The following is a 10,708-nucleotide window of genomic DNA, read 5'->3' on the forward strand; positions in this document are numbered from 1 at the left end:
AGGGGTTCCCACCATGCATGTCATTATTACTAATGTGTCTCCCTTTAGCAAACCATGTTTATAGCTTAGCCATTTAGTTGCTTTGCTCAACTCTTTGAATTCCTAGGACTTACACCTCACTGAAATAGCACTTCTTATTGCCAAGGCACTTTGTAAAACACTTGACTCTATTTTCATGTATACCTATTTTTAGATCCCACAGTGGAGTTGAACAGACCTGTTTCTTGATTGTTTATTTTGTCCAGACATTTATTTGGAAGATGTTCATTCTTTTTGGGCTTCCACAGATGCCCCATTTGTTCATTCAGCATCTTCTAGTGCACCAAATATGGACATGACTAGCTTGCTCACAGATGAAATAAAAGTTAACACTTTCTTATCACGGAAACAGTTGCAATGTTGGTCCTGTTAATACACTAACTTTTGCTTTTAGTTTTCTCCAGCTGTGTGGAATATTACCCTTACCCTTCAATGAAAAAGTATTTCTCATAATAACTTTCAAATGAGTGATAATGACTCACTACTGCACAGGAAAAAATGAAATGATTTTATTATCTTTAAAATAAATAATTACTGATGAGAATGATGATGCCATAAGCCAATTTCTTTAGGATGCCACAGATATAGCAAAATTTGAGGGATGCTGAAAACCTGCTTGCTCTAACATATCTCCACATTGACCTGGTCAGTACCTCATGTAACATTTTGGGCTATTTGACATGCAAAAAACTATATTCAGAAATTAGAATAGGTTAATATTCTCATTCATGAATGTATTATCTCACAACTTCATGAAGCATTCTATGATGTCTTCAGACACAGTAAAACTTCTTAGAACTTTTTGAGTTACCTAAATCTAACATTTTATGGAACTCATTACATAATTCAAGTTTTGTATCTATTTGTATTATGTCTATCTTATTCAATTTGACTGTAAAGTCCTAGAGGATGAGGTAGACGTCTGAAGTTTTCTTTAATATGCTCCACAGTAAATAGCAAAGTATTGTGCATAGTGTGGGTGCTCAAAACCTGGTTGAATAACTGGAAAAAAATGACATTAAAAGTGATTAGCTTATTGGTTTAGCTAGGGAAGGTATAGAGATAAACATAATATGATGGTAAAAAAAAAAAAATCTAGGTTGCTGTTATGAATGTTAGTTTCCAGGCAAAGTAATAAAAATAATTTCTTGAAATAGAACTTCCAGAATGGCAGAATAAGGAACTTGCTAAATGTTCTCCATTAAAAACAAAGAAAATATTATTAAAGTTATCAAAATTGACCATTTCAGAACTCTAGAAATTAACCAAACACATACAACAAAGTAGAAAAGGTTTAGCAAAATTACTAGATTTTTATAACAAAAATAGAGTCTGTGGCATTTTATTTTGGGGATATTCCCATCCCAAACTCAGGTCCATGGCATGGTAACTCTCCCAACCATCAGCCTTATACCGACTGGAAGGAGCTGATCCATTTTGGAGCTCTGCAAATGACACCATCCCCCAGAGTGTTATCAGTATTTCACTATACTCAGAGTCCTCTGGAAAAGTCCCATTTCCAGGGGACCATTGCTATTTAGCCTGACTTGGAGTTCAGCTCAACAGGAAAGTCTCATTTTCAGGTCATTGTCAAAAACAAGTACAATTATTTGCAATAATTACAACTGCCTAAGGCTGCAATATCAGTTGGCTAAGAATTTGAAAGGAAGATCTAAGCAATAACACAATCCCAAAGGTTTTTGAAAAGCCTCAGTCCATTACTGGAGCTCAAGAAGTCCAAGTACTTGTATGCCTATGAATGTGCTCAGTAAAGACTGAATGGGTCACTGGTTATTTATTCATGTCTGGTGACCTTGGTGAACTGTGCAAGCAGGAAGTGAAAGCTATTGCAGACACGTAAACTGATTAAACTTAGAAGGTGCACCCCCATATACACAGATCCCTTAGAACAATGTGGAAGATTTAGTGGCCCAAGAAAATCTTTTTGCGCAATCATTAACTGATCACTAGGCTATGCTGACCTAGGTTGAATTCAATAAATACAGATTTTAAAATACAAGTAATAAAATAAATTAATTAATTTATAGAAAAATTAAAAAAACAAAGATTTCATTGGCTACACACTGTAGGGAATAGATACTCTACAAAATTAATCTTGTTAAGTCAGTAAATAAACAAAAACAGCAGCAGCAACAACAAAACAGCACTAACAAAAGGGAGTCTGATTCCAGAATTGCTACAATATACAGACAATTTCCATTATGCAGAGATTTATATATTTGAATTTCCCTACTTGCTAACTATTTGTTTGTAACTCCAAAATCAATACTTGAAGTACTTTCACAGTTGCTCACATGACTATAAATGTATAGAGTGATGAAAGGTTTGAGTACCCAATGTACAAGTTCTTAGCTGAGATCAAAGATGACACTCTCTGCCTTCTTGTTTTAGCTCTCAGACAGAGATGGCCACAGGATTAAGACAGTAGTGGGGCAGCCTCAGGCAAGTCGCTTAATAATTGTGAATCTTATTTCCTCTTTTGCAAATCATTTTTTAAAAAGTCTACCAGGATAAATTGTTTTCAGTTGTTAAAATTCTAATCTATGTGTTATACATAATATGTGTGTGTGTGTGTGCACATGTGTATATATATATATATATACACACATATACATATATACATAGGTACATATATTTCACAGGAGCAATAATACAATATTTTCTAATTCTCTAATTCAGCATTTGCAGTAATTTTATAGAGCATAACTACCATAAAGAGAATCAACTATATTATCTAAATTCTTCCTTTCAACAAAAAATCAGAACATGAAAATAAACAGGAAAGTATAGCACATAACAGAAACAAACAAACAAAACAGTCCACAGAAGCACTCTTCAAGGGAGTCCAGATGTGGCACCAAAAGAAACCACGTTAAACCACATTTAATTAAAAAAAAATAAGTCAACAAAGAGAAATTATGACAACACAAACCAATAGATATTTTGGAGTTAAAAACTGTAAGACTGAAATGAAAAATTATGTAGAAGGGTTTAGCAGAAGATTTAACCTGGCAGAAGAATCAGTGAACTTGAAGTTAGAAGAAATAATCAGTAAACTTACATATAAATTAATTGAAATTATCCTCTTAGGAATAGAAAGAAAAAATGAATGGGGAAACTTTAACAAAGCAACAGAGAACTGTGGGACATCATTAAGTGTTCCAGAACATGCATAATGGCAGTCCTAGAAGGAGAGAAGTGTGTAAAAGGGATAAAAAGAAAAATGTTTGAAGAATGGTGTCCCAAAACTATTTAGATTGATTGGAAACATTAATCTACAAATCCACAAAACTCATTAAACAACCTTTGTGCAGGAAAAACTCAGAGATCCAACCCAAACACATCATATCATAGTGCTGAATATCAGTGACACAGACAATATCTTGAGAGCAGTGAGAGAAAGTAACTCAAGTGCTCCTTGATAATATTAATAATGGACTTCTCACAGAAACCAATAGGAGCAGAAGGTGGGATAACATATTCAAAGTGTTGAAAGAAAAAGGTGTTGAGTAACATTATATATCTAACAAAACTAAACTTCAAAAGTGTATTAGTTCATTTTCACATTGCTGTTAAGAAATACCTGAGACTGGGTAATTTATAATGGAAAGAGTTTTAATTGGCTCATAGTCTTGCATGGCTGGGGAGGCCTCAGGAACAAATAATCATGGCGTAAAGCAAATGGGAAGCAAGGACTTTCTTCACAAAGTGAAAGGAGAGAGTGAGCAGGAAAAGGTCCTTATAAAATCATCAGATCTTGTGAGAATTCACTCATTATCATGAGAACAGCATGGGAGAAACCACCCCCATGATTCAATCAGCTCCCACCAGGTCTACGCCTCAACGTATAGGGATTACAGTTTGAGATGAGATTTGGGTGAGGACACAGAGCCAAGATATATTAATCCACCTCTGGCCCCTCCCAAATCTCATGCCCTTCTTACATTTCAAAGCCAACCATGCCTTCCCAGCAGTCCTCTAAAGTCTTAACTCACTCCAGCATTGACCCAAAAGTCCAAGTGCAAAGTTTTATCTGAGACAAAGCAAGTCCCTTCTGTCTGTGAGCCTGTAGAATCAAAAGCAAGCTAGTTACTTCCTAAATACAATGAGGGCACAATATTGGTTAAATGTTCCTATTCCAAATGGGAGAAATTGCCCAAAACAGAGAGGCTATAGGCCTCATGCAAGTCCAAAATCCAGTGGGGCAGTCATGAAATCTTAAAGCTCCAAAGTAATGTCCTTTGACTCCATGTTTTACATCCAGGGCATGCTGATGCAAGAGGTAGAAGTCCATGGTTTGGGGCAGCTTCACCCTTGTGGCTTTGCAGGATACAGCCCTCCCAGCTGCTTTCACAGGCTGGCATTGAGTTTCTTTGGATTTTCCAGGCACACATTGTAAGCTGTCAATAGGTCTACCATTCTGGGGTCTGAAGGATGGTGGCTGTCTTCTCACAGCTCCCCTAGACACTGCTCCAATGGAAACCCTGTGTGGGCTCCTATCTCAAATTTCTTTATCACACTGTCCTAGAAGAGGTTTTCCATGAAGGCTCTGTTCCTGCAACAAACTTCTGCCTGGACATCCAGGCATTTCCATGTATCCTCTGAAATCTAGCCAAAGGTTCCCCAACCTCAATTCTTGACTTCTGTGCAACCATAGGCCCAACACCTTATGGAAGCCACCAAGGCTTGGGGCTTGCATTCTCTGAAGCAATAGCCTGAGCTGTGTGTTGGCCCTGCTTAACCATGGCTGGGACATAGGGTGCTAAGTCCTGAGGCTGCACAAAGGAGCAGAGAAGGACCCTGACACAGGAAAACATTTTTCTGTCCTAGTCTTCTGCGTCTGTGATGAGAGGAGCTGCAGTGAAGGTCCTTGACATGCCCTGGAGACATTTTCCCCATTGTTTTGGCAATTCACAAATATCTGCCACCAGTTAAAATTCCTCCCCAGAAAATTGGGTTTTCTTTTCTATTGCATCATCAGACTGCAAATTTTCCAAACTTTTATGCTCTCCTTCCCTTTTAAACATAAGCTGCAATTTCAAACCATCTCTTTGTTAGCAAATAAAACTGAATGCTTTCAGAATAAATCAAGTCATGTCTTGAATGCTTTGCTTCTTAGAAATTTCTTCTGCCAGATACCCTACATCATCACTCTCAAGTTCAAAGTTCCACAAATCTCTAAGGCAATGGCAAAATGCCACCAGTCTCTTTGCTAAAGTATAGCATGTATTACCTTACTCCAGTTCTTAAAAAGAACTTCATGTTCATCTGAGACCATTGTTCAAGATAACTGCATAAAACAATAATTATAAAATAGGCTTATGAAATATAAGCATTTAACTTGTGTGCTGATCATAGCACAAAGGAGGAAAGTGAAAAGAAGCTTTATTTGAGCAAAATTTTAATATACTAGTGTAATTAATTTAGTCTTAATCTGAGGTAGATTGTTTTAGGTTAAAATGCACACTGTAATCTCAAGGACAACCTGCCAAGAAAAACGCTCTAAAAATATAGTTTTTTAAAAAAAGAAGAAAGTTAAACAAGATGGTAAAATAAAATGATCCATTGATTGTTCCTTTCTCAGGAATACCAAATTTTATCAACTATCTACACACAAAAAAGTACCTTTATAAGTACCAAACATCATATTAGCAATCACAATACCTGATTTTAATTTCATATTGCTAAAAGAGACATTAAAGAGGGTAGGAAAGACAGTCCTGAATCACTTGTAAACCCAGAAAAATTCAGACAGGTCTCAGTTAATTTAGAAAGTTTATTTTGCCAAGGTTGAGGACATGCCCATGACACAGCCTCAGGAAGTCCTGATGACGTGTGCCCAAGGTGGTAGGGGCACAGCTTGGTTTTATACATGTTAGGGAGACATGAGACATAAATCAATATATGTAAGAAGCACATTAGTTCAATCCAGAAAGATGAAGACAATTCAAAGCAAGGCTCCCTCACTGGGGACATCCAGGACCACAGGTAAGTGAAAGACAGATGGTTGCATTCTTTTGAGTTTCTGTGAAGTCTTTCCAAAAGAGGCAATCAGAATATGCATCTATCTCTGCAAGCAGAGGGATAACTTTGAATAGAATGGGAGGCAGATTTGTCCTGAGTGGTTCCCAGCTTGAAAGGGCCCAAGGTTTTTTCCTTTCACATTTCCTCTCTTTTCTTTAAAAATGTTTTGGAGAAAGCATTTTATAAGAAAATGAACCTCTGGTCTCAGGTTTCATCTGATCTTTTACAGCTAGGACAGTTTATTTCTAGGTGGATAGGTCCTAAAAGCTAATGTTTAGCATGTTGTAAAGTCTCATGTCCTATGGAGAGAAAATAGTGGGGAGGAAGGAAGAAAATAACAAACAAAAGAACTATCCTGGGAAAATTGGTACATGTCACATTACTCTAAAGTCCATACATTAGTAGTCAGGTAAGAAAGTGACTTATGTAGGTAAATAGTTTACTGTTACTTTCTTCTGAAGCTTAAGTTGTTAAACTTCAGTTCCTAGGGTTTTAAGAAAGCACAGCTTAGTATTCAGTGACTCAAAATTAAGAAAAATGAAAAAGAAAAAGAAAAAAATTGAAAACACTCTTTTGAAGACTTGTAGCCAAGAAAAATTAGAATTTGGTCCAAATTGTAGAAAATAATAAAAATTGAAAGAAAAAAATTAGGCAAGATTAGAATCTTACAACAGGTATACAATCATTATAAAACATATTTTTTCTCTCTCTCCAGATTCCAGTTTTACTAAAGACAAATCATGGTAGGATTGGTTTGCTTATTACAGTTGGCCTAATTATTTGTATACAGTGCAGCAATAATAATTTTTTTCCATAGGCTTTTAAGTTGGCTTTGATGGAACTTTGTTCCATAGGAGGATCCCAAATAAGACTTTTCAAAGCCAAGCCCATCCATGTATTTGTGCCATCAAATACCCATGTGTTAAGTGAATTTTCTCTCCTCTTGAGGTTCCAAGATAAACCTGGGGCTTCTGTGCCTGTCAGAAAGTAACATTCTTTACTTGCCACAGGTAAGAAACCCTGTACAGAGACTATGTACACAAAATATGAGGCCAGTTTTTCCAAAGGGCTTTATTGGATTCATAAGCCAAGTTCAGTTCCTTAAATGAAAGCACATCATTCCTGACAAAGCCTTGTTAAAATAACCTACTTCTACAATTGTTTCCTTACAGATGAAAACAGATTCTTATTGCACTTATGCAAATAACTTATTGCTATAAGTTAAGAATACTTGCAAATAGTTTTCAATTTCTGGAGAAATGAGGTAGAGAGAAACAAATATGCTCCAAACTCTGTTCATAGGAGTATACTAAATTATTAAAAGCTGTCAATCGCTCAAATAGTTTTAACACTCTGAAAAACAAAACAAAGGCTCAACAAACATTTTAAGCCAGAAGTCAAAAAAGATTGGTTCAGTCCATGCAGTTAATTCCTATTCAACTTGATAGTCATGTACATTTTAGCTCTCCATGAGTCCTAAAAGTATTTTCTCTATTCTGACGTCACAGTCTCCAGTTATTAGAAACCTGCGTTTAAGAGTGCCTGTTAGAGTTTTTATAGCTGATTTTAAAACCAACTTCTAAAGAGAAACAAAACAAGACAATTGTCCATGGGTGAAAAACAAAATTTTAAGGCAGCCATAGTTAAAAGACACAATTGACATGGAAATTTGTTGCGTCTGTAGCACATAATAATTTTAACATAGCAACTGTGATTATTACTGATAATTTACACTAAGTTATATCAGAATTACAGGAGTTTCCTATAATTTTGGAATACATACCAATAATATATTTATACAAACACAGCCCAAAGAAAACCAAATACCATTTCATATTTCACAAATGCTTTCTGTAAAATTTTTATACCAAATAGGCCAAATTATGTCATTTTTGAACTTGAAGGAAGCTAATGTCTTAAAGGATGAATTAAGTTAGAAAAAAACATAATTTATAATTTGATTTTGGGAAATTTGCCCAATATAAAAAGTTTAAAACATTTCATATTACAAAGTAGAATTAAAGGTTATTATAAAGACATTTATTTAACTAAAAGTGATAATTCAGGGATTTTAAAAAGCAAAAACCTTCATTCTTTGAGAGAGGTTACTTAATTTTCTGAACAAGAAGCTGTAATATAAACAGTATGAAGCGAATTACATTTGTTTTTCAAAATTATGTAAGCCATGTATAAAATTTAATCTTGGCTATGAACTATCACTTCCATAAACCTTTTATAACCCTTATAACCTTTATTAAGGAATTGGCTAATGCTTCAAGAAGACCTTGTTAATCTGATGTAGGGGTCCATATATTAGTTTTGCTTCAGTGTGCCTTCGAAACTAATTATTAACTTACAGAAAAACTGAAATTATTTTATCTTTCAAAATCAGCTCTTACAATCTTACATACCCACCTTTTCCACAATAGTCCCTAGGCCTTGAAGAATTGAATAGCTTTACTTTGTTTACCCTGCCTCTCAGGAATGCAGTTTATTTTGATTAGCATCTTCTATAGGGCCTGAAGATGAAGCTTTAATTGCTGTCAGTGTCTAAGATTTAGCAGGACTTGGTGTCCTTTTTAGATCAAGGAGTTAAAGCCCTGTAACTCAATGTTACAAAGACTTTAAAAACACATACAGGAAGATACATGGATGTAATAACCATAATTTTAAAAAAATCTATTTTGTTTTCCTATGCAAACCAAAACTTAATAATTATATGACAACTTAATTATATTAAAGTTTTTGGGTTTTTTTAAATGCATGAATTCTCTTATTGTGACTTACACTTACTGTTTGTGATATGCTCAGACTTTCTAGTTTGTCCTGAATATCCCCCCTTTTAAAACAACCAGTTGTATGATTTTTGGACTAAATTTACCACAAAGATTCTTTCTTATATAAAATTATTTTGGTTTAAGTTTTTTTACCTCAAAAAAATACCTCTTTATTTTTATAACTTTCTTTACATCTTGTTTATTCCTGGTTCATTTTTACCTTGCTTTATACCTAACTCTTAAATAAGCTTTGAATTAGACAAAACTTGTTCACCTTTTTTTTTAGCAATAATGTTTTTCTGGCAAATATTTACTGGCAAATATCAAAATAATGAAATGTCTGTTATTTAATTTAATATAACTTTATATTCTAAATAATGAACCATTTGTCTACAAGTATTTATCCAATTACATTTGCCTAATTATTTTATTTTGTTTACCTAGATTATTTATGAAAACTGTGATAGTCATGTTTTAAAGTTATGAAACCACCGTTGAAAAATTATAACTGAGACAGTAAAAAGATTTGACCTGACTCCATTTTGCTTTTAACCTCCAAGCTGTTCTTGTTCATTCCCAAGCGTAGGCCAAACTAACTTTGGGAGGAACTTATAGTTTATCTTTGAAACAAAGGCAATAACAGTCTTCTAACTGTCTGTGAACCAGATTGCCTAAAGCCACAGTATAAGAAGTTATGGTAATCTTACTAAATTCAAGATGCAGCTATTTTTCATTAAACCCATATCAATGTCTTATTTATTAAAAATTACCCTAGCAAATATCATTCTGATTTAAGCTGGATTTGCAGTTTTGTAACCCCTATGCAAAATTTTGACACCTTATAGAATTTGGCAGAAACTGCCCCATTGGATTTCACACTTGCATAGGCCCTGTGATGCCTTTGTTTTGGCCAATTTCTCCTATTGGCATGGCTGTATTTACCCAATATCTGTACCCCCATTGTATCTAGGAATTAGCTAGCTTACTTTTCATTTTACAGGTTCGAAGACAGAAGGGCCTTGTCTCCCATGAAACCTAGGATTGTGGATTATTGGGTTAATGCTGAAATGAGTTAATACTCTGGGGGACTGTAGGAAAGGCATGATTGGTTTTTGAAATGTAAAGGACATGAGATTTGGATGGGCCAGGGGCAGAATAATATGGTTTGGCTCTGTGCCCCCACCCAAATATCATTTTGAGTTGCATTCCCTTAATTCCTATGTGTTGTGGGAGGGAACTGGTGGGAGATAATTTGAATCATGGGAGCTATTTTCCCCATATTGTTCATGTTATTGAATAAGCCTTATGAGATTTGATGGTTTCATCAGATTTGATGGGGGTTTCTGCTTTTGCATCTTTCTCATTTTCTCTTGCCACTTCCATGTAAGAAGTGCCTTTTACCTCTCACCATGATTCTGAGGACTCTCCAGTCATGAGGAACTGTTAAGTCCAATTAAACCTCTTTTCCTATCCAGTCTCAGCTATGTCTTTATCAGCAGTGTGAAAGTGGAGTAATGCACTTTCTTTTCTTTTCTTTTCTTTTAGCCATTTATCTCCCATTTCAGAGGCCTTGTTTCTTATAATTTATGGTTCCCCTTGGGATTTGACCAAGACGGAAACAATTAACAAACAGTTAAGCAAAATTAGCAATGATCACACAAATTATATGATTTATGTGTGCTCTAAGGGTAAGCAGATATTAACATCAGCTGATTGTTAAATGCTATCTTTAGTCGTTTAAAAGGAATTTACAAGACAGAATCCCAAACCAGTTTCTTACCTAGTGGTGGATCTCGGGCTATAGACTGCCCTCTATCATCCTAGTAGCATAAAAAAAAAAAAAAAAA

At 35.0% G+C, this 10,708-nt stretch overlaps 1 long non-coding RNA gene across 1 annotated transcript in view; it reads right to left on the minus strand.

Annotated features, from left to right (window-relative positions):
- Positions 1-4,024: 4,024 nt before the first annotated feature.
- The window catches only part of LOC119469667, a 15,393-nt gene continuing 8,709 nt past the window's right edge, over positions 4,025-10,708 (minus strand). Inside the window, exon 3 of the long non-coding RNA XR_005198503.1 lies at positions 4,025-4,114. This is a non-coding gene — a long non-coding RNA (uncharacterized LOC119469667). The remainder of the gene's footprint in view (positions 4,115-10,708) is intronic.

This window comes from Cebus imitator, unplaced genomic scaffold (genome assembly GCF_001604975.1).
Source record: "Cebus imitator isolate Cc_AM_T3 unplaced genomic scaffold, Cebus_imitator-1.0 Scaffold761, whole genome shotgun sequence".
NCBI classification, from domain to species: Eukaryota; Metazoa; Chordata; class Mammalia; order Primates; family Cebidae; genus Cebus; species Cebus imitator.